This window comes from Manis javanica, chromosome 4 (assembly GCF_040802235.1).
Source record: "Manis javanica isolate MJ-LG chromosome 4, MJ_LKY, whole genome shotgun sequence".
Taxonomy (NCBI): Eukaryota; Metazoa; Chordata; class Mammalia; order Pholidota; family Manidae; genus Manis; species Manis javanica.
Genome location: NC_133159.1, coordinates 106,112,908 through 106,138,714, shown reverse-complemented (window position 1 = coordinate 106,138,714; position 25,807 = coordinate 106,112,908). Strand labels below are relative to the sequence as shown.

General features: G+C 38.4%; 1 protein-coding gene and 1 pseudogene across 4 annotated transcripts in view; one reads left to right on the top strand and one right to left on the bottom strand.

The window, feature by feature from the left end:
- Nucleotides 1-25,807, top strand: part of RNF115 (ring finger protein 115) — a 108,845-nt gene that overhangs the window by 309 nt on the left and 82,729 nt on the right. The gene's annotated exons all lie outside the window — the stretch shown is intronic.
- LOC108400378 (serine/threonine-protein kinase tousled-like 1 pseudogene) lies at nucleotides 6-18,879 on the bottom strand (annotated as a pseudogene).

Here is a 25,807-nt window from a genome sequence, read left to right as displayed (position 1 = left end):
TAAGAGCTCCGTGTCCCCTCGGGCATCCGTGTGGAGGCCTCGTCCTGAGGTCCGGGAATGTGTGTCAAGTGTATAATACCGCAGATTCCCCTTACATCGGCCTCCCAGATGTCCGCTCCTACTGCCTCGGTTGCCGGCCCCAAATCCCGGGCCTGCCGGCCTTGGCTCCGTAACTCCTGCCCAGCGTTTCTTCTTGCTCGGATTCTCCACCTGCTCCGCACTCCCTTTTCTCTCTTCACCTGCCCTCCTCCATCTTTTTGTTTTCCTTATCAATTTCTCCTCTGACAACTCTCCCCTCCATTTTCTTGCACTCTTCACCTTGTCTTCTTCCCACGATGACCTCTTTACCGCTCCTTGATCTCTGCGCTAATGCGTCTCACCTTCCTCTACTTCCTTTTCCACTTCACCAGATCCTCCCTTCCCCCCTCCTCAGCCTCGCGAAATAGAGGATTGCTGAGGATTCGTCCTATTCCGTAGTCTCTGGGGAAGGAAGGAAGCACGGAAAGAAAGAGGGTTGGCAGGTAACTGTGGGGCAGAGAGGGGGATTCTGCTGTTCACTGGTTTCCAGGGTTCTTGTGAAAGTGAAAATAGCAGTGTACTAATGATGTGGAGACGATCTGCACACCTTATCACTGTTAAAGGAAGTGGCTTCAGGAAGAAGTACATTCTGTTTCAACTTGGTTATTTTGGTTGTAGTGCTGCCAGTGTCATTAGCACCTCCTCACTTACCCGCCCCCTCCCCCATTCTGCCCCTTCGCTTAATGAAAAGATGAGGATACAGTGCTGGGCATTGCATCCTCTGACATGAAATGGTTTACACAAGTTTCTGTCAGACTATTAGCTTGTAGAGAGGTGGTGCTATGGTTGTGAAGGAAGTGCTTCTACAGTATGCTGGCCAGCTACAGCACATTAGACCCAGAGGCTGTTTGGGGTTGGGTTATAGCTGTTGCAGAGAGACCCACCGGGATGAAAGTTAATCCTACTTTGGATTCGTTATGGTCTTTCTTTTAGGTAGAAGCATCCAGGTTCAGTCTTAAAACAGTTTGACTACGTAACAACTTACCTCTGTATTGTAGTGCCTCAGATGCAATCAGGGAGAAAGCCTATTAAAAGTTTGTATGTCTTACTTCTTAGAAACACAAATGGAGTTCAGTGTTCAGTGAGTGCCTAAAGGGTATTTTAGCCTTTTCACGTTAAAGTTGTGCCTTTTCAGGCATTTACGGCATTTTCTTTTCCCTCTACTTACCCTACCCCCAACTTCATAGTTATAGTTTTATTTACGTGCTCTCTTAGTTTTGCTTGCTGATTTGGCTCTGTGTGTGTGTGTGTGCGCGTGCACGCGCGGGGGATGGGGGGCAGAGAGAGAGAGAGAACATCAGTCTGCAAACCTCTTTTACCACAGTCTGAAATTCAGCCAGTGACATGTCGAATGTGATGCCCTGTTGAACATCGTAGCCTTAGTTCGCCTGATCTATTTAAGTTGCTGTAAACTATTTGCATTTAAGAGTGAGAAAACAGTTTTTCACAACTTGTATTTTTCCACAACTTATTGTATCTTTTCTTCTTACCACTTCAAGTCCTCCCTTCACAATGCTTCTGAAAAGGGATACTTTTTAGGCGTTTTTCTAAACCTTAGTTTGATGCCTAGAGGAGACGTTACTGATCTTTTTAGTGTAATTTATTATCTGTTGTGTCCTTATTTGTAAATTTGAGGCCAAACACAATTAAATATAACCGATAACCTCCTGCATGCATACAAGTTTCTTAGCTGAATGTTCTGGAAGCGATACCAAGAAATATGTGGTTCCTGCCCTTAAGGACCTCACAATTTTAGAAAGACAAGACAGACATGTAAAAGTAACAATGCAAGGTAAATATTGGTGCTTTAGAATTCAAAAGGGGATATGGTAGCATTGGTGAAGTGAGGTCTGGGAAGAAGTGACAGATGGGATGGGATTTAAATTGAGTATTGAAGGGTAGGTAGAATTCAGGTTGGGAATATCTGCATAGGTGGAGGTAGAAAAAGGAAGAATGAGTTGAGGAAGGGAGAAACATTTAATAAATCATTGTTCTGCATTTTTAGGAAAAGGTGCAGTGTGGTCAGGGGCATAGCTTTGTTTTGTAGATGAGCCAGTGAGTTTCATCTTGTTTCATGGCTTTTTCTCTACCCTTAACTCTAGAGTGTCATCTTGAAAATGTTGGTTGTAGAAATGACCAGGTCAGTAAATAGCAGGTTCAGTACAAATCTGTCTCTGCTACTGAAAAACCAACCCAAACACTGGTAAATCAGTTATATGATTTTCATATATATAGGACAGTATTGAAAAGTTTTTAAAACCTAGTTTATTATACAAACTTGAAGTACCCTCACTATAAGTACTCAGCATATATTAGGCATGCATTGTTTCCTGAGCTGGACAAATGTTACAGAAAACTGGGATGTCTTTCTGAGGATAGTTAGACCTGAACCCAGCTTATCTTGAGTAAAGTTGGTTTGTTGTTTTTTTTTTGTGTCTTGATTTAATGTGCATTTCAAGAGGGTACTTACTGTTGTTCTAGATGGATCACAGGAACCATCACCTATGAGTACTGTCCTCTGTGAACATTAGAGACTGAGTATTGAGTTTTATATCAGCTTTTAATGAGCTATTTAGTAGGTGGGTTTCTTTTAGTCTACCTGGGATGGACTAGTCTGTGGGATGGACTGCTTCAGAGTTATCTCATCTCTTGTCAGTTTATTCACTGCTTAAAGTCATAATTGTGTTCACTGGGAATAGGTTGCAAGATTTTACAACTCTTAATTTCTTCTCCTATCCCCAATCTCTAAGTTACAGCACTTCTTGATACATTTGGAAGTGTGTTCAGGCAATAACAATACCTTACCCAAGGTTCAGCCCTGAAACTACACTTAGGTTTTTGTTTATTATATTTCTTGTGCCACTACTTTGAAAAATTCATGGGTCCAGCTAACTTTAATGTCTGTGTTAAAAGAAATAATTTTGGTTATAACTTCTGAGAGATTGGAGCATGCCTGATGCTATGCAGGTTAAGCCACTTTCAGTTAAATTAGTTAAATTTGGTGAAATAACACTCCTACTGCTAATCTTGATCTATCCATTTTAGCTTTGTGTGTCGTTGGTTTGGATTCTAACAGATAAGAGAACGAAAGATTCATTTGGAAAGAAGATTTTAAGAAATGAGGGACGTCGTGAAGGGAATTTTAGAATGAAAATATATTCAGTGGTACTGTTATTGTTAGGCTTCAAAAGAGTTTCTACTCTCGAAATGAATATTGATTTAGGAATTTCGTTCTCTTCTTAAAAGTATTTTCCTATTTATGGTGAAAATAATTTTAGTGAATCCTAGGGTTTCAAGTTTATGTATGATTGGTAAAATGGCATTGTGTGGAAGAATTGTATTGATAGAAGAAATTCTCAAGTAACAAAATTATTTTCAAAACACAGCAGAAGCTTCTACCTCGCCTGACTATCCTTTGAAAGACAGTGTGAAGCCTCAACTAATAGTTATTTGCTATAGGGATGACTGGGTGGTGCTGCAGAAGGCTGTGTCATGGAATGTAAAGGTGTCATTCCATCTCCACAATACCTTCCCCCACTTTTAAATCAAGGTCGGGGAATGTTACCTTGTGAGACTGAATCTAGTAAAGTTATCATTAAGCAGGTGAGAGAAGTCAAATGCGGTGTAAACTACTTTTGGTATAGATAAAAATAGTGGTTCTTAAGTGTTTTATGGAGATCAGAGTGTCCAAATCCAGACAAGAGACCAATCTAATTAAGGACTGCTAGTGTGTTGCTCACCTCTGAGGCTCTGCCTGATGGAACTAGCAGGTTTCTCTCCCTCTCATGTCTCCTTTATTATATCACCTTTGATCTAATGAAATATCATCCTTATCAATAAGTGATGTTATCTGGCTTGGTTCTTTACCAGGTGCTGTAGAAGTGATTATCATTGTGCTATACTTGTAATGAGTACATTGTACTATACTTGTAATAGTGTATTACAGGAAAACTTGATAAACAGCCCATAATAAGAGGAGCTAAAAAGTACATTTCTTAAAGACCTTGTGACTCTTAAAACTCTAAGCTCACTGACCTTGCTTCTTACTTTATTCTTAGAAAAATCCCAGAGCAGTGTGTAAGTAATGTTAGTAATGTTGTTGAATTGGGGAAAGGAATTTAGTGATCTGAGCGCGGTTTGAGAGGTTTTAATTATTAGGTATCTTAAATTCTGCTATTGGTGACTTACCAGATTAAAAAGTCTACTTGATATCTAGCATTTTATCTGGTACTATGTGATAGCTGCTTAGTAAATATTTCTTGAGTGATATAAATTGAATACTCACTAGTTAAATTACATATAAAAATAGTGGCTTTACTGTGGTGAGAGCTTTACCTAAAAGGTTTCAGTGGTACCTGCATTTTGAACTAGTGTCAGTAAATATATTTCCTGCAAGGATGTAGAATTAAATATGTTTTCTTATGGGTGGAAGGCTAGTTCTAGTTGTGAAATTCTGCTGATAAATAGACATGTGTATATTGGGGAAACCTGTGAGATTTTTTTTTTACTCTAAGGAAGAACAAAAGTCTTAAAATCAAACTCAATGCAGATGAAATTCTTTGTATTTTTTTGGGGAAGTACCAACTCTGGATGCTAACACTTTGTATTTCTTTTATGTTTACTTTATGATTTATGTTCAGGGAGAGCATGCCGAGGCCTTTCAGATAGCTATCATATTAGAATAGGAAAGATGTATATTGATTCTTACTCTCTATAGTTAAATTAGAAGGGGTCTAATAATAAGCTTGTAGATATTAACTTCTTCTTCATGTCTCTACAACTTAATAATAAGCAATAATGAAGATAGGGTAGAGCAGTTCTCAGCTGGGACAGTTTTACTCCCCAGGAGCACATTGGGCAATGTCTGTGATATTTTGCTTCTCACAATCCGGGTAGAGGGAGAGTTGTTTCTGGCATCTAGTGGGTAGAGGCCAGGGATGCTGATTAATATTCTATAATGCATAGGACAGCCCTCCACAACAAAGAATTTTTGGGCCCAAAATGTCAAGAGTGCTGAGGCTGAGGAACCCTAGTATAGAAGGATAAAAGGACTGTCACTGTCTTCTGTGTCAGAGTGCTTGAGGTTTTCTTCTGGTGTAGCTTTGATTTCTAATTTTGGGATTCTAATGATAATTGAGACTATATATTTCAGCTAAGCCCCTGATGGAGGGATTATTTAGAACAATACTTAGTGGCTGCTGTCCCATTATAGCTGTATCTGTTGGGATCACTTTCTCTCCTTGTGGTTACTTAGACCAGAAGAATTGGATCAGTCTTCTCAAGTTACACACTGTAGGGCAACTTGTGAAGGAAAAGTATCCAGATTTTTTGTCAGTTGGGAATTAACTGAGGTAGTAATGCTGCATGTAAAGTGAGACATCTGGAAATTCCAGTTTGAAAACAAAGATTAAAAAGCAGACAACAAACCTAACTTTTAGTTTTTCTGTATCTCTTCTTAGCATTAATCAAGTTTTACTTTCTGTGTTTCTCTTATAGCTCTTAGAAATCTCATGAGCTCAAGAGTGCTTAAACTTTTAGTTTCTTAAAGTCTTGGTTGAGAGGATGAATTGAAGTTCTCAATCTTTGTTCTAATACTAATTCCTAATGTGACTGGAGTGGAGGGAGTCATTTGACTTTCTCAGTTCACCTTACTACATCCCACTGTAAAATAATACTTAGGTGCACTTATTGTAAGTTCTGAGAAGTGGAGCTGTATAATCTTTGATTGAAAGGTAGTGTAGGAATGAGCAATCCTTAATTGTAGAGAAATAGGGCCTTTAAAAACATTTTAGGTAGTTCTTACAGTTTCACATATGGAAGTTTAAGTTAGATTCTGAAAGAGTGTTAAAATCTTTTTAAAAAATTCAGTTGTTAGCAGTTCAAAGTTCCTTATAAAGATAAACAATATTATGTTGGTTTCTATAGTCAGTGATTCTGTAACATCTTTCTGTGTTGACAGATAGTAATCACACCAGAGGGGCTGAGGATTTACTAATATGGTTAACTGTTGAACCACTCTGTTATATATTTGAAACCAGTGTAAGATTGTATTATCAACAATACCTCAATAAAAAAAATCTAAAAAATATATTGGTTTCAAGTATACAACACAGTGATTTGACAGTTATCTACATTATTAAATGCTCACCCCAACTAGTGTAGTTACTGTCAACATAGAAAGATATTGCAGTTTTATTGACCATATTCTCTATGCTGTACTTGCATTTTCGTGCCTAATTTATATTGTGATTGAGATTTTGTCTCTCTTCATCCTCTTCTCGTGTTTCACTCACCAATCCTAACCCCTCCTCTTTGGTAATCACCAGTCACTTCTCAGTGTATAGGAGCCTGTTTCTGTTCTTTTGTTTTGTGTTTTAGATTCCACAAATAAAGGAACTCATATGGTATTTGTATTTCTCTGCCTGTTGTATTTTACGTAGCATAATAATTTGGCTTGTGATAATTTCCTTTTCAGGAATAGTTTTGTAAATTTCTTTTTTTTTTTTATTACTATAGATCTGTTCAGTTAACTCATTTTCTTAGTTTGTAATGGTCAGTGGCTGTTTTTATCAACCAGTTCATATGTGATCTTTCCTGACTTGAATGTCCCTGAAGTGAATTAGACCATAGTTATAATGTTCTTTTATACAATGTTCTTTTATTGATTGGAAAGTCTGTACTAGAATTCGAAATATTATTTGTATTTTGATGAAAAGGTCTACATCATAGGTTCTGGGTTTGCTGGGCACATGGCAGAAAGGAGGACAGTGCTAAATTATTTTATTTAAAAGTCTGTTATTTTATCTACTCTAAAGGTCTGTTCTTAATTCTTGTCTTCCTGGTTTTGAACTGAATCTTTTAAAATGAAATTGTGGTGATAGTAGCTGATTTTTTTTTTAAAGTTTTTACTTGGCAAAATAAAAAAATTGACAATCCTATGTGGGTTCTTCATTTTTTAATTTTAAAATTGAACTGCTTTGTGTATATGAAAGTCTGGAACTCAGTAGTCTAAATCGGTATTTCTCAAACTGTGTGCCAGGAGATTTACCAGAAGTTCAGAATCATGGTAAAATGCTGCATACTAAATCTTTTCCCAGTCTCCATCCCTCTCCTTCCCATATTACAGTACAGGATAGCACATTATCATTCTGAAAAATCATTCAGAAAAGCAACATGCTTAAGAACATTGCTTAATCCAGCCTTTTCCAGATCTGTGTTTTTTCTTAACAGTCCACTGATTAATGTCTTGTGGAATGTGGTTTGAGAAACGCTCCACATTCAAATTGCTCGGAGAAATTTATTAGAATCTACAACTTGTTGGAAACGATTATGTTCCAGGCACTATTTCATTGATGAAGTGACTTGCCCAGTATCACCCAGCTAGTTTGTTATTCTCTGTTTCCAATCCAGTTTTATATAACTTCAGATTCATTGCTCTTAACCACTTAGACTGTTCTGAAACATTGCTTATTTCTTATTTTGAGGCTAAGTAAGATTAGGATCTTCAGAGTAGTTTTTTTTTTATGTATCTGTACTTCCCTAATTATGATTTTCTTAGAACATACACTGGGTACATGATTTCAGTGACTTTTAATCTCAGGTTAGTTTTCTTTCCCCAACAAATATGTTTTTTTTCTGCACAATGCTTGGAATGTATAGTTTAGAATATATTTGTGAGTGAATGAATGTTGTCAGTTTATGTAAGAGGATTCTGTCAGCCTATACAGAAGGTAAGAAGATAAATTTTTCCTCCAAACTATGGTGGTACACATCAGAGCTGAAGGAAAACCTTTTGGATCATTAACCATTTTATATCTGTGCCACTGGGGTGTTCCTCTTCTTGCTGCCTTTAGTGTGAGCAAGCAAAAACCACTATTATAAATATTTTCTGGCTGTATTGTGTTGTATAAAGTTCATTTTTTTTCTCTGATAATTCTTGTTAGTCTGTTTTTTTCTTTAAAAATGTGGTTTCTTGTTCACTTGATAAAGTTTATGTCAGGTACCTCTTTGTCTCATGACCTGATTTTCTGCCTTGTTACACAATGAGCTAAAGGAGGTTGGTTGATTATATACTCCTCTTTGGAGTTCCTGATAATGTTAGTGTTCATTCATGGCTTGGAATGAAGGAACAGAATGATGAGGGTTGTGAATGTTACTATTTAAGAATGAGTGAGACCATAAATTAAGTCAGTTTTATTGCCTGGAACTTAGTCACAGCTCTTTGAACAGTATTCAAATTGTATAGGTATGTTTGTGTAACACTAAAACTGTAACATAACGTTTTTTGTTTTGTGTTTTTTTTTGTAAACTGCTTTTCTTTCTGATTAATAGTAGGGGGAACAATTGCTTAAGATTTCTTGAGTTTAGAGAACTAATTTCAAAGTGCTTAAACTGGAAAATTTTCCTTTTAAATGAGTAATTGGCCACATGAATGGTGGAGACTTTCTTGCTTTCCTGAAGGGGAGTTGGGGGAGACAAGTAAATGAGAACAGCATTCGTGCTCTAGTTTTACAAATGGAGAAAGCAGGTTTTCGCAAAGACCATGGGTAATGGTGGAACTGGGAACAGAACTCGGAAGTTCTGTTGTCTTTGTTTTGGGGTTCATTTGATGCTTTTGAGAAGGGAGGAAGTGTAAACTGGCTTGAAAAGGGGTTATTATAGGAGATCACAGAAAAAGTCCCCAGAAAAAAAGCATTGTCTCTGATGTAGAGATACGCGTTGGCATGAAGTTTACAATGTGATAGGTACTAACCTAGGAGCTATGTTTCAAACAGTTTGTGTTTCTAACCCTTCTAATTACGAGTTTCTGAACAGTTTTGCCAGGTGATATTCAAAGAGAATGTGAGCAAGGGGGTGTGATTAATTTAATATTGTGATCTTAGATATTAACTCTATTAGACTAAAGAGAAGATAGGCTACTGTAGATAGACTGCTGTTTTGGATAAAATTTAAAAAGAATAACCACTTAGATGTTGATAGTGAACATGTAGAAAAGACCTCATTTTCTTGCCAAGGCCTTATTTTTTGTGGTAACTGATTTGAAATATTAGAAGGAAAAGAAAATAATTTATTAAAAACTACCCTTTTCCTTTCTCTCCTATATTCCAAGTGCTTTGCATCCTCCTGTGCTATTCTAAGTGGGTAAGCAGCAGGGCAAAGCTATTCTCAGGAAGTTACTTCTGATTTCAGACTATTAATAGTGAAAAATATTTCTGCTTGTGGGTTCTTTTAAATGAAGCAGGCAGTGAAACATCTAAAGCAGTTCATTCAAGTGTACCTGCTACTGAGTATCTTTACCAGAGTTTTATACAATAACCCTTTCAGACCCTGGTGGAAAAGCAGCTTAGTTTGGTGGAAACACCTTGGTTCCTATTTCTGGTGATTCTGGGTAAGTAACTTAGGTTTCTTATTCTTCTCTTTTACAGATGATATGATAAAAATGACCTAATGATTTTTTTTTTTTTTGTTAAGACTTTGTGACTGATGTAACTTAGTCTTTTTTTATAAGACTTTGTGACTTGGCAATATTTGGTGGTGGTGGTGGTGGGGCTTTGGTGTAAATATTTAATGTATTAATATTTAAGCAAAGTGATTCCATAGTGCCACCATAGTGGGATCTTAAATCATTATTATCCCTGGTTTGCCCTTTCCTACCCACCCCTTAGTACCTTACGCTTACAATTTAAAACTCTGTATTTGAATATGTCAGGGTGATACTAAGTCCTGAGCCTGGGTGTTTGAGGAGGGTAGAGGCAGAGAGAGACTATGTTCGTTCCTGTTTGACTCTTTCCTTACTTAATTCATGGATAGTCCCCCAAATTGAAGTTAAGATTACCTCTGAAAAAAAAATTAGGAAAAATTGAACAGTAAGTTGGCCATCTTTACAAGTAACTAAAGAGATACACACTTAGAATCCAGTCTTGTTATAGTATCACTGTAGGGTATGACTAAAATTGTGATTGTCACTAAAAAATATAGCCAAGTAATTATATTATACAGCTGGCCAGCTGAACTTTGTAAATCCACAGAAACATGAGATAATAAATTATTGTTTTAAGCCACTAAATTTTGGGTGCTTTGTTAGGCAGTAATAGAAAACTATCAGGAGAAAGAATGTGCCTATTAGGAGAGGGTGTGGGAATTACAGGTCAGCAGTGGAAGAACAGAGTCAGAGGCCAGCATCAGCTGTGTCTCTTCCTGGTACTCTCCTGGGGGAGAAGAATCCCAGGTTCTGATTTTGAGGATTGGGTTTATTCTCATAATGGGGATGGGTATATTAGGCCATCCTAGCATGATGAAACAATCTGTGTATCCACTTATGTTATTGTTCTGATTCTCTGTAAATCCACAGAAACATGAGAGATAATAAATTATTATTTTAAGTCACTTAAACCTTGAATGTTTGTTAGGCAGTATTAGAAAACCAGAACATTGCACAAGGGTTAGGAAAGAGCTTTGAATCTGATTTATTTATTTAGCAAATGATTAGAATCTACAATAACTACAATAGCTATATTTATCAAACATCTACTGTCTAATATGCCAGTCACTGAGTTAGGTGTTTGGCAGACACCTTAATCTTTCCAATAAAACAGCTATGAAGCAAGCATCTCTATTTTACAGATGAGGAAATTGAGTCTCAGAAAGGTAATGTGACTTGCCTGAGACTTCTTAGAGGTGGAGATCTGGTCTCTGATTCCAAAACTCTTTACTCTGTGCCATGATACTTTCTGGCTAAATTTGCTGAACAGTAAAAGGGCTACTTGGTAAATCTTTTTCATTGAAATTAAGTAAATTGGCATTTTGGGTTTTATATATATGGCCTCTGAATTTGATTTTCTGTGAATCTTCCTCTGAGAGATCGTCTCTTGGTCTGCTAAATTAGATTTCCAAATTTATAAGATTGGAAGTTTGAGACCTTAGATTGTGTGTTCATCAGGGCTAATACTCTGTAAGGGAGGGAGAGAGGGGGCTGAATGGCTGCTGAATTTCCCAAGGCCTCCTTTGGGCCTCCCACAAACTTTTCCATTCAGTCTTCAGCAGATTATAGTTCCTGTTCCCTTCTATAAAGGCATAGTTATTTTTAATCACTGTGGTATATGAAAATAATACAGAGTTTTGAATTCAAGAAAGACAAAGGTTCAAAGCTCTTTTCTATGCCTTGGGCAGTGTTGTGGTGGGCAGTGTTGTGGTTTTCTCTTACTGCCTAACAGATCACCCAAGATTTAGTCACTTAAAACAGTAATTTTTTTTTTTTAGAGGGCATCTCTCATATTTATTGATCAAATGGTTGTTAACAACAATAAAATTCTGTATAGGAGACTCAATGCACAATCATTAATCAACCCCAAGCCTAATTCTCAACAGTCTCCCAATCTTTTGAAGCATAACGAAAAAGTTCTTACATGGTGAACTAATTCTTACATAGTGAATAAGTTCTTACATGGTGAACTGTGCAAGGGCAGTCATCACAGAAACTTTAGGTTTTGATCGTGGCATTATGAACTATAAACAATCAGGTCAAATATGAATATTCGTTTGATTTTTATACTTGATTTATATGTGAATCCCACATTTCTCCCTTATTATTATTATTATTTTTAATAAAATGCTGAAGTGGTAGGTAGATGCAAGATGAAGGTAGAAAATATAGTTTAGTGCTGTAAGAGGACAAATGTAGATGATCAGGTGTGTGCCTGTAGACTAAGTATTAATCCAAGCTAGACAAGGGCAACAAAACATCCACAGATGCAGAAGATTTCTCTCAAAACAGGGGGGGTGAGGTTCTAAGCCTCACCTTTGTTGATCCCCAGTTTCTCACCTGATGGCCCCCCTGTGACTGTGCCTGTCTTAGGTTGTTCCTCCCTTGAGGAATCTTACCCGTCTCTGGCTAACCAATCATCTTCCGGGGCCATACAGGGAAATGTAAAGTTAGTAAGTGAGAGAGAAGCAATATTGTTTGAAAAGGTTAGCTTTTTACTTCTTTGCAGATTTATGCCCTGTGGCTTCTATGCCCAGCATTTGTCTGGAGGTATCTTTACCACTTGGAAGAATTATGATACTTGGTAATTTCGATATGAGGCACGAATTCTACTTAAGGGTTGTAATTAGAAGGAAGAAGAAAAGCTATAGAAGTAGCAGACGGAAGAAAACATGGGAAGATTGATTATTTCTTTGACATATCTTCTTGTAGAGTAACATAAGCATGTATAGGTTTTAAACTACTAATTAAATTGCATACACACATTAACATAATAGGAATACAGCTACATAACCAAAGCAGACCTACAATTACCAGCCATCTCCAGTGAAACCAAGAAAACCAGTTAGGCACCCTAGGCATTTGTGAAAACTTATCAATGATATGATAGATTTGTCTAACTGAATTTTAATAGTTTGAGAAAAATCAGGCAAATTAAAACAACACATTCCTGGGAAGTGTTCACATCCCATATGTTCTTTTAATAGTAGATAGTCTGTAGTCGCAAGATTTTGGAGCACTGCAACTTTCACTTCTCCTAATTCTTGGTTGAGTTCCGACAGTATAGATCCAGTCAAATTTGTTGTTTTACTGTGTGCACAGGCCAGCTTAGATATCTCCTTCTTCACTCCAATGGCAAGTCCTGGAACCGGTGGGATGAATGCAGCTACAACTGCAACAGCGCCAGGATCTTTGTTGAAGTTTTTTGATGATCGTCTTCTGGAATGACTCTTCCAGAGGATGTTGATGTTGGAAGTTCTTCTTCATATCGTATCTTAATTCTTTTTCTAGGTAGCCAAATTAGGCTTTGATCCTCTGTATAAACACAAACAAACCCCTTTGCCCACACTTTGATATGCCCTTTATACCATTGTGAAGAACTTATTGGAGATCACCACACAGGAACTGCTTTTTTTTTTTTTAAGAGAAAGGAATATTATCAGAAAAATATATTTCCATAGCTGATCATCTGACACCCTTTAAATGATCAAAATTAAGGATATTTAAAGCATGCATTAATAGTTGATTTACAGTTAGTTTTATCCTATCAGGTAGCAATCCCCCTTTTCTTTCTTTTTTTTATCATTAATCTACAATTATATGAAGAATATTATGTTTACTAGGCTCTCCCCTATACCAGGTCCCCTCCACAAACCCCTTTACAGTCACTGTCCATCAGCATAGCAAAATGTTATAGAATCACTACTTGTTTTCTCTGTGTTTTACAGCCCTCCCCTTTCTCCCACCCCCCATTATGCATGCTAATCATAATACCCCCTTTTTTCTCCCCCCCCTTAATCCCTCCCTACCCATCCATCCTCCCCAGTCCCTTTCCCTTTGGTACCTGTTAGTCCATTCTTGGGTTCTGTGATTCTGCTGCTGTTTTGTTCCTTCAGTTTTTCCTTTGTTCTTATACTCCACAGATGAGTGAAATCATTTGGTATTTCTCTTCCTCTGCTTGGCTTATTTCACTGAGCATAATACCCTCTAGCTCCATCCATGTTTTTGCAAATGGTAGGATTTGTTTTCTTCTTATGGCTGAGTAATATTCCATTGTGTATATGTACCACATCTTACTTTATCCATTCATCTACTGATGGACACTTAGGTTGCTTCCAATTCTTGGCTATTGTAAATAGTGCTGCGATAAACATAGGGGTGCATCTGTCTTTTTCAAATTTGAGTGCTGCATTCTCAGAGTAAATTCCAAGGAGTGGAATTCCTGGGTCAAATGGTAAGTCTATTTTGAGCGTTTTGAGGAACCTCCATACTGCTTTCCACAATGGTTGAAATAATTTACATTCCCACCAGCAGTGTAGGAGGGTTCCCCTTTCTCCACAACCTCGCCAACATTTGTTGTTGTTGTTAAAACAGTAATTTTTATCTGTCACTTTTCTGTGGATTTCCAGAGTTCACCTGGTCAGTTCTCACATGCAATTGTGGTCAGACAGTACTTGGAGATGGAGCCATCTGAAGGCACCGCTGGGCTGGACCTTCAGCATGGATTTTCCCTCTTACAATCCAGTCGTTGTCTTTGGTGCTCCTCTGTGGCCTCTCTGTCCAGCAGAGTAGGGTGGATTTATGTGGCTGTTCAGGGCTCTAAGAGTCAGGAAGCAGAAACTGTCAGGGATTAAGGACTTTGTCTGAAACAGGTCTAGTATTCTATGATTTAAGTCATAGAGTTCCCCGGATTCAAAGGGAATAGAGTGGAAGGTCACACTGCAGAAGAGCATGTGAGTTGGGACATTTGTTGGGGTCATCTCTGGGAAATCAAATCTGCCACAGACAACTTACTTTATGTTCTTATCTGTAAAACAGAAATAATATTCATCTCACACAGTTGTTTGGAGGACTAGTACAGTGTCAACCCCATCATAGGTGTTTTGTAAATCTAAATACCCTTCTCCCTTAATTCTCCAACATAGTAGATTACTTCCAGTCTACTTTTACTTTGGGTCACAGTTTGTTCAGTACATAGTTGGTTAACATTTTTCCTGACTTGGTTATGTTTCTCAGACTGATCTAACTTAAAACAAACTAAAAAAATTAGAAAATAATGGAAAATTTCAAATGTATCAAGAGAAGAGAGAATAGTATAAGAAACCCACATGTACCCAGCTTCAATAATTACCATAGCTAATCTTGTTTCATTAATCTCTACCCTCACTCAACATCTTGTCTCTGCATTAGTTTGAAGAAATTGATATCATTTCTAAGTCTTCAGTGTAAAGGGTGGCACTCTTGGGTGTGTAGCTGGAAGTTGAGAAAAGTAGCGAGTTAATGTGAATCCAGAAGAAAAATGGTGGTAGTAAGTAGAATGCTGTCAGGCCTTTAAAAAGAAAATCTAGAAACTGAAACTGTAATTTCTTCAGAATGTTATTTTGGGGCTTTCCAACTTCCAAGAGAATGGAAGTGAGGTGATTTTTTTTGAGACCAGATCTTTGTTCTAGCATACTAAAGTATGTAAGGACAAATGTGCATTTTTTACTTTGAAAAGCTTTCAGTTTCTCGCTGTTAAGTATCATGTTTGCTGTGTCTTTGTCATATATGGCCTTTATTATGTGGAGGTACTTGCCCTCTATACCCATTGTGTTGAGAGTTTTTATCATGAATGGATGTTGAATTTTATCGAGTGCTTTTTCAGCATCTATAGAGATGATCATGTGGTTTTTGTCCTTTTTGTTGATGTGGTGGATGATGTTGATGGATTTTCAAATGTTGTACCATCCTTGCATCCCTGGGAAGAATCCCACTTGGTCATGGTGTCTGATCCTTTTGATGTATTTTTGAATTCGGTTTGCTAATGTTTTGTTGAGTATTTTTGCATCTATGTTCATTAGGGATATTGGTCTGTAATTTTCTTTTTTTGTGGTGTCTTTGCCTGGTTTTGGTATTAGAGTGATGTTGGCCTTGTAGAATGAGTTTGGGAGTATTTCCTCTTTACTTTTTGGAAAACTTAAGGAGGATGGGTATTAGGTCTTCACTAAGTGATAAAATTCAGTGGTGAAACCATCTAGTCCAGGAATTTTGTTCTTAGGTAGTTTTTTGATTACCAATTCTATTTCTTTTTTTTTTGTTAATGAATGCATGATTTTAATATCTCTATGACGTACAGTCAACTTGTACTTTAAGGAGGTCATTCAATTTTTTAGCAAAGAAGCAACACCATTTAGCAGCAATTAAAGTGCCTTCAAGAAGACTAAAAAAAAAAATACAATATCCAATGAGAAAAGCCATATTTTTAAACATTTATACAAGAATAAGCTGCTGAAACTTGGTAACTGAAATATGACATCTGTACAACAATTTGCAATAGAGCTAGAAGGGAATTTATCATTATCCTGCATAGAACTGGTCTGCATTTGGTTACATACTGTCACTTGTTTTAATGAACAAGGCCTGGTAACAAAAGTAATCTGTTAAAATTCTAACCTGTTAAAATTCTAACCTGTTCAAAACACTTGAGATATTAAAATTTAGTGAATTCAACTAATTTCAAACCAAGCAGCCTATTGTGTCAAAAGTGTAAAGTATCTAGGAACAATAGCTCTCCCTTTAACATAACCAGTGAAAAAAACAGACATGTGATTTCGAGGTACAACTTGGTAAAAGCCCAAAGAGGCAAATGACAAAGTCTAACTTTGTCCAAAGATTCTCTCACATTCCATTACTATAAACACAACTGTCACTGTCATTCAGCTTTACTTTGGTTCCAGCAGAGTAACTGCTGAATGCTGAAGAATGTATCCAGGCACTATATTTCTTGTGTTAGAAATGTCTCATATTTTTTCCCATCTATTTTTAAATAATGAAAAACTACCCTTCATATTAGAACTCTCTAGTAACAACCAAATGTATTTAAGTATCATAAATGTTATTTACAGTGTCCCCCAAACAAATGACCATCTTCTCTCTTAACACCACATTTCTGTTTCTGAAGGCAGTCGTCCTTCACCGCTCAAGGTCACAGGCAGGAGAGCACACACATCCACTGTCCACGATCCACTCATACAAATGATGCTACCAAGAACTTCAGTTCACAAATGGTTCTTAACCATGCTCTGTGTAAAAAGAGAAAACAACCACTCAAATGCTCTCAAACTCAAGTGTGCATCTGGAAGCAATTTAAAGATATCATGCCAACTCTGGAGGAAAGTTAGTAAGTAATTATGCTTGAGGAAGGGGGTGCAGGGGATGCTGTAAGCCCAGTCACATGTAAATTTCCTGAAGAATTTGATCTTCTCATGTGCGGGAGAAGGTATGGGTCATTTGCCAGTTGGTGCATATCAAATCGATCTTCTTTTGGGTATGCCAAACACCGTCTTACAAAGGCCTTTGCTTCACTGCTTACAACTGGTTTTACTGGGAACTGGACCTCTATGGCTTTTAATATTGTATTTTCTTGAAGAATGTCTTGTTGAGATTGATTGTGACCAAATGGCTTTCTACCATAAAGACACTGAAAGAAGATTACTCCAACTGACCACACATCAACCTTGTTGGAAATCTTTGGTGGTTCTTTTCCAACTACAAAACATTCAGGAGGTAAATACCAGTAAGTGCCTGCCCCTTGGGAAGTTAGATCCATTCCATCTACACCATAGCTATCATCATCCATAATCTTGGATAGACCAAAATCAGTCATTTTGATTTCTCCACATGCTGTTCCATCTACCAGAAGGATGTTTCCTGGCTTAAGATCATAATGTATAATAGGGGGTTTGATTTCATTGAGATATCTTAGTGCATTTACAATTTGCATTACAATAGACGTAGCTTCTTTCTCTGACATTAATTTATGTTGTTTCAGATAGAAATCCAAGTCATTGCCTTCACAGTATTCTAACACTGTACAAAACATATCTGTATCCAAGGAAAAATAATCATAGAGTTTAACTATTCTGGGGTGATCCAGTTCTTTGTGTATTCTATGCTCTCTGCAGGCATGTTTGAGGTAGTTTTCCTTCTTCTCATCCCTCCAGCTTTTATTAAGCTGATATATCTTTACAGCAGCGTATCTTTGTTCATAAAGGTCAAAAGCCTTATATACTTCACTAAAGCCACCTCTTCCAAGCAGATGAAGTAACAAATATCTTTCATTTAACGTTGGGTGATCTTTGAACTGTGAATTATCTTCATTATTTATTCTTCTGAGTTCTCGAATGTGAAGATTTCTGACTCTTTCCAAAGTTCTGCCTGGATTTCTGCCTCTTCCTTTTTGAGATGTCCTAGTCTAGTTTGAAAATTTCTTCCTGTTCATGATATTCTGCCAAAGTCAACTTCACAAGATTCTGAAATGCAAAACCATCTGTTCATTGTTCAGTAAATGAAGCACCATGTCTAACTGTTGTGAAGTGCCCAAGGTGTAATCTGTCTTGCATACTCTTCTCTCGGCTTGACAGTTTTTCTTGTGTACTCTTTTCAATAAGCAGTTTCTTACTCATGGATATGCACTTATTTAATCGTTCTTTGTATTTTTCAAGTAACTTCTGTTGTTCATCTATTTGCCGTCTGAGATCACAGTTTGCCCTGAGCAAGTCATCTATACGACCTTCCTTCTTTTCCAGGTCCTGGTTTTTATTATTTTCTAATGCTGCTAATTTCAGTCTTTTTAATTTTAAAGGATAACTGCTTTGGTTGTATAATAGGGTTGTCCCCAAAAGCTAATGCAGTAGGAGAAAGGCTATTTGGTCGAACAGATGAGGAAGGAGTGGAATGTGAATGCGAATTTTGAGGAGAACGGATTGCAGGAGGTATGCCTCTTACTGGACTTGAGCCATTCCCACCTTGGTATTCAAAATAGTCGCTAATTTTGTGGCCACGTCCCCCAATACTTTTTCCCTGACTACTTTCATTCTGGGTTTCTGCTTTTCTTTTTCTTCCTCTTGATGACTCCGATTGTTTCTTTTCTGGAGTCTCTGATTCTTTGTCACTTAAAGATCCCAAGCTTCCAAAACTGTGATTAGAGCTTTCATTATTTGTTGAGGCTTTAGCTCCAACACTGCTCCCAGTGCTCCCACTTTCAACTCCTGTAAATCTAGCTTCCAGTAATTCTTGCCTTCTTGGATCCAGACTATGAAGCTCATCCATTGCACCTTCCCTGGGCCTCCCAGATGGCGGTGTATGATTCAGCAGGGACCTGGCCGCCGCCGCCGAGCCTGGGGTTGGAGATGTGGAGAGCTGGGACCAAGATGGCGGCCCCTCCAAACTTCGACTGCTACTTTGGACACTCATCAAGCTACTTTCTGGGAACCCGACTCCCCCCCCCCCGTGACGGCAGCGGCAGCAACGGCACCGGCACCCGCCTCCGTCATGGTGGGGGCCATGCTGAGGGCGAGCAGGAGAGCGAGGGCAGGGAGGGGAGAGTCAAGGGGGTAGGGGGGAAACCAAGAGGGGGAGGTGGGGAGGGAAGAGGTAAGGGGAGGAGAGGGGATGGAGAGGAGGGAAAGGGGGAGACGCGAGGGAGCAGGAGGGCGCGCTGGGGAAGAGCCAGTTCTGTTTCTTTGCTGGTAATTGGTCTATTCAGATTTTCCGTTTCTTCCTGGGTCAGCCTTGGAAAGTTGTATTTTTCTAGAAAGTTATCCATTTCTTCTAGGTTATCCAGTTTGTTACCATATAATTTTTATAGTATGCTCTCTTATTTCTTTGTATTTCTGTGGCATCCGTAGTGGTTTTTCTTTCTCATTTCTGATTCTATTTATGTATGTAGACTCTCTTTTTTTCTTGATAAATCTGGCTAGGGTTTATCTATTTTGTTTATTTTCTCAAAGAACCAGCTCCTGCTTTCATTGATTGTTTCTGTTGTTTTATTCTTCTCAATTTTATTTATTTCTGCTTTAATCTTTATTATGTCCCTCCTTCTACTGACTTTGGGCCTCATTTGTTCTTCCTTTTCTAGTTTCATTAATTATGAGAGTAGATTGTTCATTTGGGATTGTTCTTCTTTCCTGAGGTAGGCCTGTATTACAATATATTTCCCTCTTAGCATGGCCTTTGCTGCGTCCCACAGATTGTGTTGTTGAATTCTTCTTGTCATTTGTCTCCATATATTGCTTGATCTCTATTTTTATTTGGTCATTGATCCATTGATTATTTAGGAGCATGTTACTAAGCCTCCATGTGTTTGTGGGCTTCTTTTCTTTGTGTAATTTATTTCTAGTTTTATACCTTTCTGATCTGAGAAGCTGCTTGGTACAATTTCAATCTTTTTGAATTTACAGAGGTTCTTTTTGTGGCCTAGTATATGATCTACTCTTGAAAATGTTCCATGTGCACTTGAGAAGAATGTGTATCCTGTTGCTTTTGGATGGAGTGTTCTGTAGATGTCCGTTAGGTCCATCTGTTCTAATACGTTGTTCAGTGCCTCTGTCTCTACTTATTTTCTGCCTGGTTGATCTGTCCTTTGGAGTGAGTGTTGTGTTGAAGTATCCTATAATGAATGCATTGCATTCTATTTCCCCCTTTAATTCTGTCAGTATGTGTTTCACATATGTAGGTGATCCTGTGTTGGGTGTGTAGATATTTATAGTGGTTATATCGTCTTGTTGAGCTGACCCCTTTATCATTATGTCATGTCTTTTGTCTCTTGTTACTTTCTTTGTTTTGAAGTCTGTTTTGTCTGATACAAGTACAGCAACTCCTGCTTTTTTCTATTAGTTGCATGAAATGTCTTTTTCCATCCCCAATTTTCAGTCTGTGTATGTCTTTGGGTTTGAAGTGAGTCTCTTGTAGGCAGCATATAGATGGGTCTTGTTTTTTTATTCATTCAGTAAGTGTGTGTCTTTTGATTGGTGCATTCAGACCATTTACATTTAGGGTGATTATCAGTTGGTATGTACTTGCCATTGCAGGCTTTAGATTCGTGGTTACCAAAGGTTCAAGGGTAATTCCCTTACTATCTAACAGTCTAATTTAACTTACTTCATATCCTATTACAAACACAACCTAAAGGTTCTTTTTTTTTCTTCCCTCCTTTTTCTTCCTCCTCCATTCTTTGTAACTTATGAATCATACTTTGTACTCTTTGGCTATCCCTTGGGGGACATCTATTTAGCCTTAGGAATACTTCTATCTGTAGGAATCCCTCCAAAATGCACTGTAAACATGATTTGTGGGAAGTAAATTCTCTCAGCTTTTGCTTATCTGAAAATTGTTTAATCCCTCCTTAAATTTAAATGATAACCTTGCTGGGTAGAGTGTTCTTGATTCAAGGCCCTTCTGCTTCATTGCATTAAATATATCATGCCACTCCCTTCTGGCCTGTAAGGTTACTGTTGAGAAGTTTGATGATAGCCTGATGGATTTTCCTTTGTATGTGATCTTTTTTCTCTACCTGCTTTTAAAAGTCTGTCTTTATCCTTGATCTTTGCCATTTTAATTATTATATATCTTGATGTTGTCTTCCTTGGGTCCCTTTTGTTGGGAGATCTGTACACCTCCATGACTTGAGAGACTGTCTCCTTCCCCAGATCGGGGAAGTTTTCAGCAATTACCTCCTCAATGACACTTTCTATCCCCTTTTCTCTCTTCTGGTACCACTATAATGTGAATATTGTTCCCTTTGGATTGGTCATACATTTCTCTGAATTCTTTCATTCTTAGAGATTGTTTTTTCTCTCTATGTGTCAGCTTCTTTGTATTCCTCTTCTGTAATTTCTGTTCCATTTACCGTCTCTTCTACTACATCTAATCTGCTTTTAAGTCCTTCCATTGTATGTTTCATTTCAAATATGAAATTTCTTAATGATTGAATCTCTGTCTTAAATTCATTCCTGAGTTCCTGAATATTTTTCTGTACCTCCATAAGCATGTTTATAATTTTTATTTTGAACTCTCAGGAAGATTGGCGAGTTCAGTTTCATTTGGCCCTTTTTCTGGGGTTTGTGAGATTTTGGTCTGAGCCATATTCTTTTGACGTTTCATATTTCTTTGTGGTGCCCACTAGTGCCCAGAAGCTGCCGTCTCTGGAGCTGCTTAGCCCTAGAGTGAGGTTGGAGGTCATAGGGAAGTGGTGCTGGTGCCTGGGGGGAGGAAAGATGTTTCCTGATTCCCATCTGTGGTGCCTGTCTCCAGTGTCAGAGCCAGTGGGCCAAGCACACAGGTGTAAGCCTCGGTGCTTTGCGTCTCTACCTGTTGTAGGTGGGGCCTCCCACTGGCAGGCTAGGAGGAAGGCTCAGCAGGCTGCGTGTCACAGTGGGGGGCCTCAGAGCTGAATAGGGCAATCAGGGGGATGGAGCACCTGAAGTTCCTCAAAGTTCCCAACCAGCTGGGCAGAGCACACCCTGACAACTTTGTCCGGCTCTCCCTTCTCCTGTGCAGCAAGGTCTGTGCAAACACCGCCCCTTCAGCAGCCCTCCTGGCTGCTAGGAAGCCTGTCAGGCTGCCTGCTTTTCCTGTGACACAGAGTGGTCGAATGTGGATCCCCTCCTCCACAAAGGGCTGGAATCTCAGTCTCTGGAGCACTCCATCTGCCTGAGCTCGCCAGCGTCCAGAGCACCACACAGTGTAGGTTTCTGCTCGCAAAGCAGACCTCCAGGGCTGGTGTTCAGCAGTCTCAGGCTTCCACCCCCTCCCTGCTCCATTTCTCTTCCTCCCACCGGGGATCTGGGGTGGGGGAAGGGCTTGGGTCCCGCCGAATTAAAGCTTTCATACATTACCCAATTTTGTGAGATCTGCTCTGTTCGTGAGGTCTGTATATAGTCTGGTTCAGCCTTCTTTCTTGTTGCTCTTTTAGGGTTAGTTGTATTAATTAACTATATTTTCATACTATTTGTGGTTTTGGGAGGAGTTCTCTGTCTCACCTCTCATGCCACCATCTTGAATTCCCCTCTGTTATTCGATATCTGACTTTTGAAGTAATTTTCTCTCTGTCACAACTGTCATTTGGAAGTTTCATTATCAGTGTAGACAGCCCTTTAAATCTAAAAGACATTCTTCACTATGCCACTTTAGCCACCTACTCCCAAAACTGTATCTTGGACTTTGTGATCACCCAGAGGGTTCTACTTCTGAAACCTTAGGCTTCACTGTCCTATGATCTGGCCACAACTTCTTGTTTCCAGCTCTTTTAATTCTTTGCTTCAACTCTTCCTAGATTCTGGTACTTTGACTCCTGTTTGTGAGGTCTTTGGCAAGTAATTTCATGCTTATTTATTCAGTAAATATTTATCAAATACCTGCCTGTTCTAGGCATATAGTGTTAAACAAAACTGATCTGGACCTTGCCATTATGAAACTTAGAGGTTACTGAATGGAGGTAGACTTTTTCTTTTAAATTTTATTTTGGTATCATTAATCTACAATTACATGAAGGACATTATGTATACTAGGCTCCCCCCTTCACCAAGTCCCCCCCACATCCCTGTTCACAGTCACTGTCCATCAACATAGTAAGATGCTGTAAAATCACTACTTGTCTTCTTTGTGTTGCACAGCCCTCCCCGTGCCCCCCAACACACTGTACATGCTAATCGTAATGCCCCCTTTCTTTTTTTCCCACCCTTATCCCTCCCTTCCCACCCATCCTCCCCAGTCCCTTTCCCTTTGGTGACTATTAGTCCATTCTTGGGTTCTCTGATTCTGCTGCTGTTTTGTTCCTTCAGTTTTCTTTTGTTCTTACACTCCACAGATGAGTGAAATCATTTCTTACTTGTCTTTCTCTGCCTGGCTTATTTCACTGAGCATAATACCCTCTAGCTCTATCCATGTTGTTGTGAATGGTAGGATCTGTTTTTTTCTTATGGCTGAGTAATATTCCATTGTGTATATGTAGCACGTCTTCTTTATCCATTCATATACTGATGGACATTTAGGTTGCGTCCATATCTTGGCTGTTGTAAATAGTGCAGCAATAAACATAGGGGTGCATCTGTCTTTTTCAAACTGGAGTGCTGTATTCTTGGGGTAAATTCCTAGAAGTGGAATTCCTGGGACAAATGATATTTCTATTTTGAGCATTTTGAGGAACCTCCATACTGCTTTCCACAATGGTTGAACTAATTTACATTCCCAACAGCAGTGTAGGAGGGTTCCCCTTTCTCCACAACCTTGCCAACATTTGTTGTTGTTTGTCTTTTGGATGGTAGCCATCCTTAGTGGTGTGAGATGATATCTCATTGTGGTTTTAATTTGCATTACTCTGATGACAAGCGATGTGGAGCATCTTTTCATGTGTCTGCTGGCCATCTGAATTTCTTCTTTAGAGAACTGTCTATTCAGTTCCTCTGCCCATTTTTTAATTGGATTATTTGCTTTTTGGTTGTTGAGGTGTGTGAGCTCTTTATATATTTTGGATGTCAACCCTTTATTGGATCTGTCATTTACAAATATATTCTCCCATACTGTGGGATACCTTTTTGTTCTATTGATGGTGTCCTTTGCTGTACAGAAGCTTTTCAGCTTGATATAGTCCCATTTGTTCATTTTTGTGTTTGTTTCCCTTGCCTGGGGAGATATGTTCAAGAAGAGGTCAGTCATGTTTATGTCTAAGAGATTTTTGCCTATGTTTTCTTCTAAGAGTTTTATGGTTTCATGACTTACATTCAAGCCTTTGATCCATTTTGAACTTACTTTTGTGTATGGGGTTAGACAGTGATCCAGTTTCATTCTTTTACATGTAGCTGTCCAGTTTTGCCAGCACCATCTGTTGAAGAGACTGTCATTTCCCCATTGTATGTCCATGGCCCCTTTATCGAATATTAGTTGACCATATATGTTTGGGTTAATGTTTGGAGTCTCTATTCTGTTCCATTGGTCTGTGGCTCTGTTTTTGTGCCAGTACCAAATTGTTTTGATTACTGTGGCTTTGTAGTAGAGCTTGAAGTTGGGGAGTGAGATCCCCCTTCCCACTTTATTCTTCCTTCTCAGGATTGCTTTAGCTATTCAGGGTCTTTGGTGTTTCCATATGAATTTTTGAACTATTTGTTCCAGTTCATTGAAGAATGCTGTTGGTAGTTTGATATGGATTGCATCTTTTTTGTATATTGCTTTGGGCAGGATGGCCATTTTGACGATATTAATTCTTCCTAGCCAGGAGCATGGGATGAGTTTCCATTTGTTAGTGACCTCTTTAATTTCTCTTAAGAGTGTATGTCGCGTAGTTTTCAGGGTATAGGTCTTTCACTTCCTTGGTGAGGTTTATTCCTAGGTATTTTATTCTTTTTGATGCTATTGTGAATGGAATTGTCTTCCTGATTTCTCTTTCTATTAGTTTATTGTTAGTGTATAGGAAAGCCACAGATTTCTGTGTGTTAATTTTGTATCCTGCAACTTTGCTGAATTCCGATATTAACTCTAGTAGTTTTGGAGTGGAGTCTTTAGGGTTTTTTATGTACAATATCATGTCATCTGCAAATAGTGACATTTTGACTTCTTCTTTACCAATCTGGATTCCTTGTATTTCTTTGTTTTGTCTAATTGCCATGGCTAGGACCTCCAGTACTATGTTGAATAACAGTGGGGATAGTGGGCATCCCTGTCTTGTTCCCGATCTCAGAGGAAATGCTTTCAGCTTTTCGCTGTTCAGTATGATGTTGGCCTGTGGGTTTATCATATATTGCCTTTATTATGTTGAGGTGCTTGCCCTCTATACCCATTTTGTTGAGAGTTTTTATCATGAATGGGTGTTGAATTTTATTGAATGCTTTTTCAGTATCTATGGAGATGATCATGTGGTTTTTGTCTTTCTTTTTGTTGATGTGGTGGATGATGTTGATGGATTTTCGAATGTTGTACCATCCTTGCATCCCTGGGATGAATCCCACTTGGTCGTGGTGTATGATCCTTTTGATCTATTTTTGAATTCGGTTTGCTAATATTTTGTTGAGTATTTTTGCATCTGTGTTCATCAGTGATATTGGTCTGTAGTTTTCTTTTTTGGTGGGGTCTTTGCCTGGTTTTGGTATTAGGGTGATGTTGGCTTCATAGAATGAGTTTGGGAGTATTCCCTCCTCTTCTGTTTTTTGAAAAACTTTTAAGGAGAATGGGTATTATGTCTTCTCTGTATGTCTGATAAAATTCTGAGGTTAATCCATCTGGCTCGGGGGTTTTGTTCTTTGTTAGTTTTTTGATTGCCACTTCAATTTCGTTGCTGGTAATTGGTCTGTTTAGATTTTCTGTTTCTTTCTGGGTCAGTCTTGGAAGGTTGTATTTTTCTAGGAAGTTGTCCATTTCTTCTAGGTTTCCCAGCTTGTTAGCATATAGGTTTTCATAGTACTCTCTAATAATTCTTTGTATTTCTGTGGCGTCCAT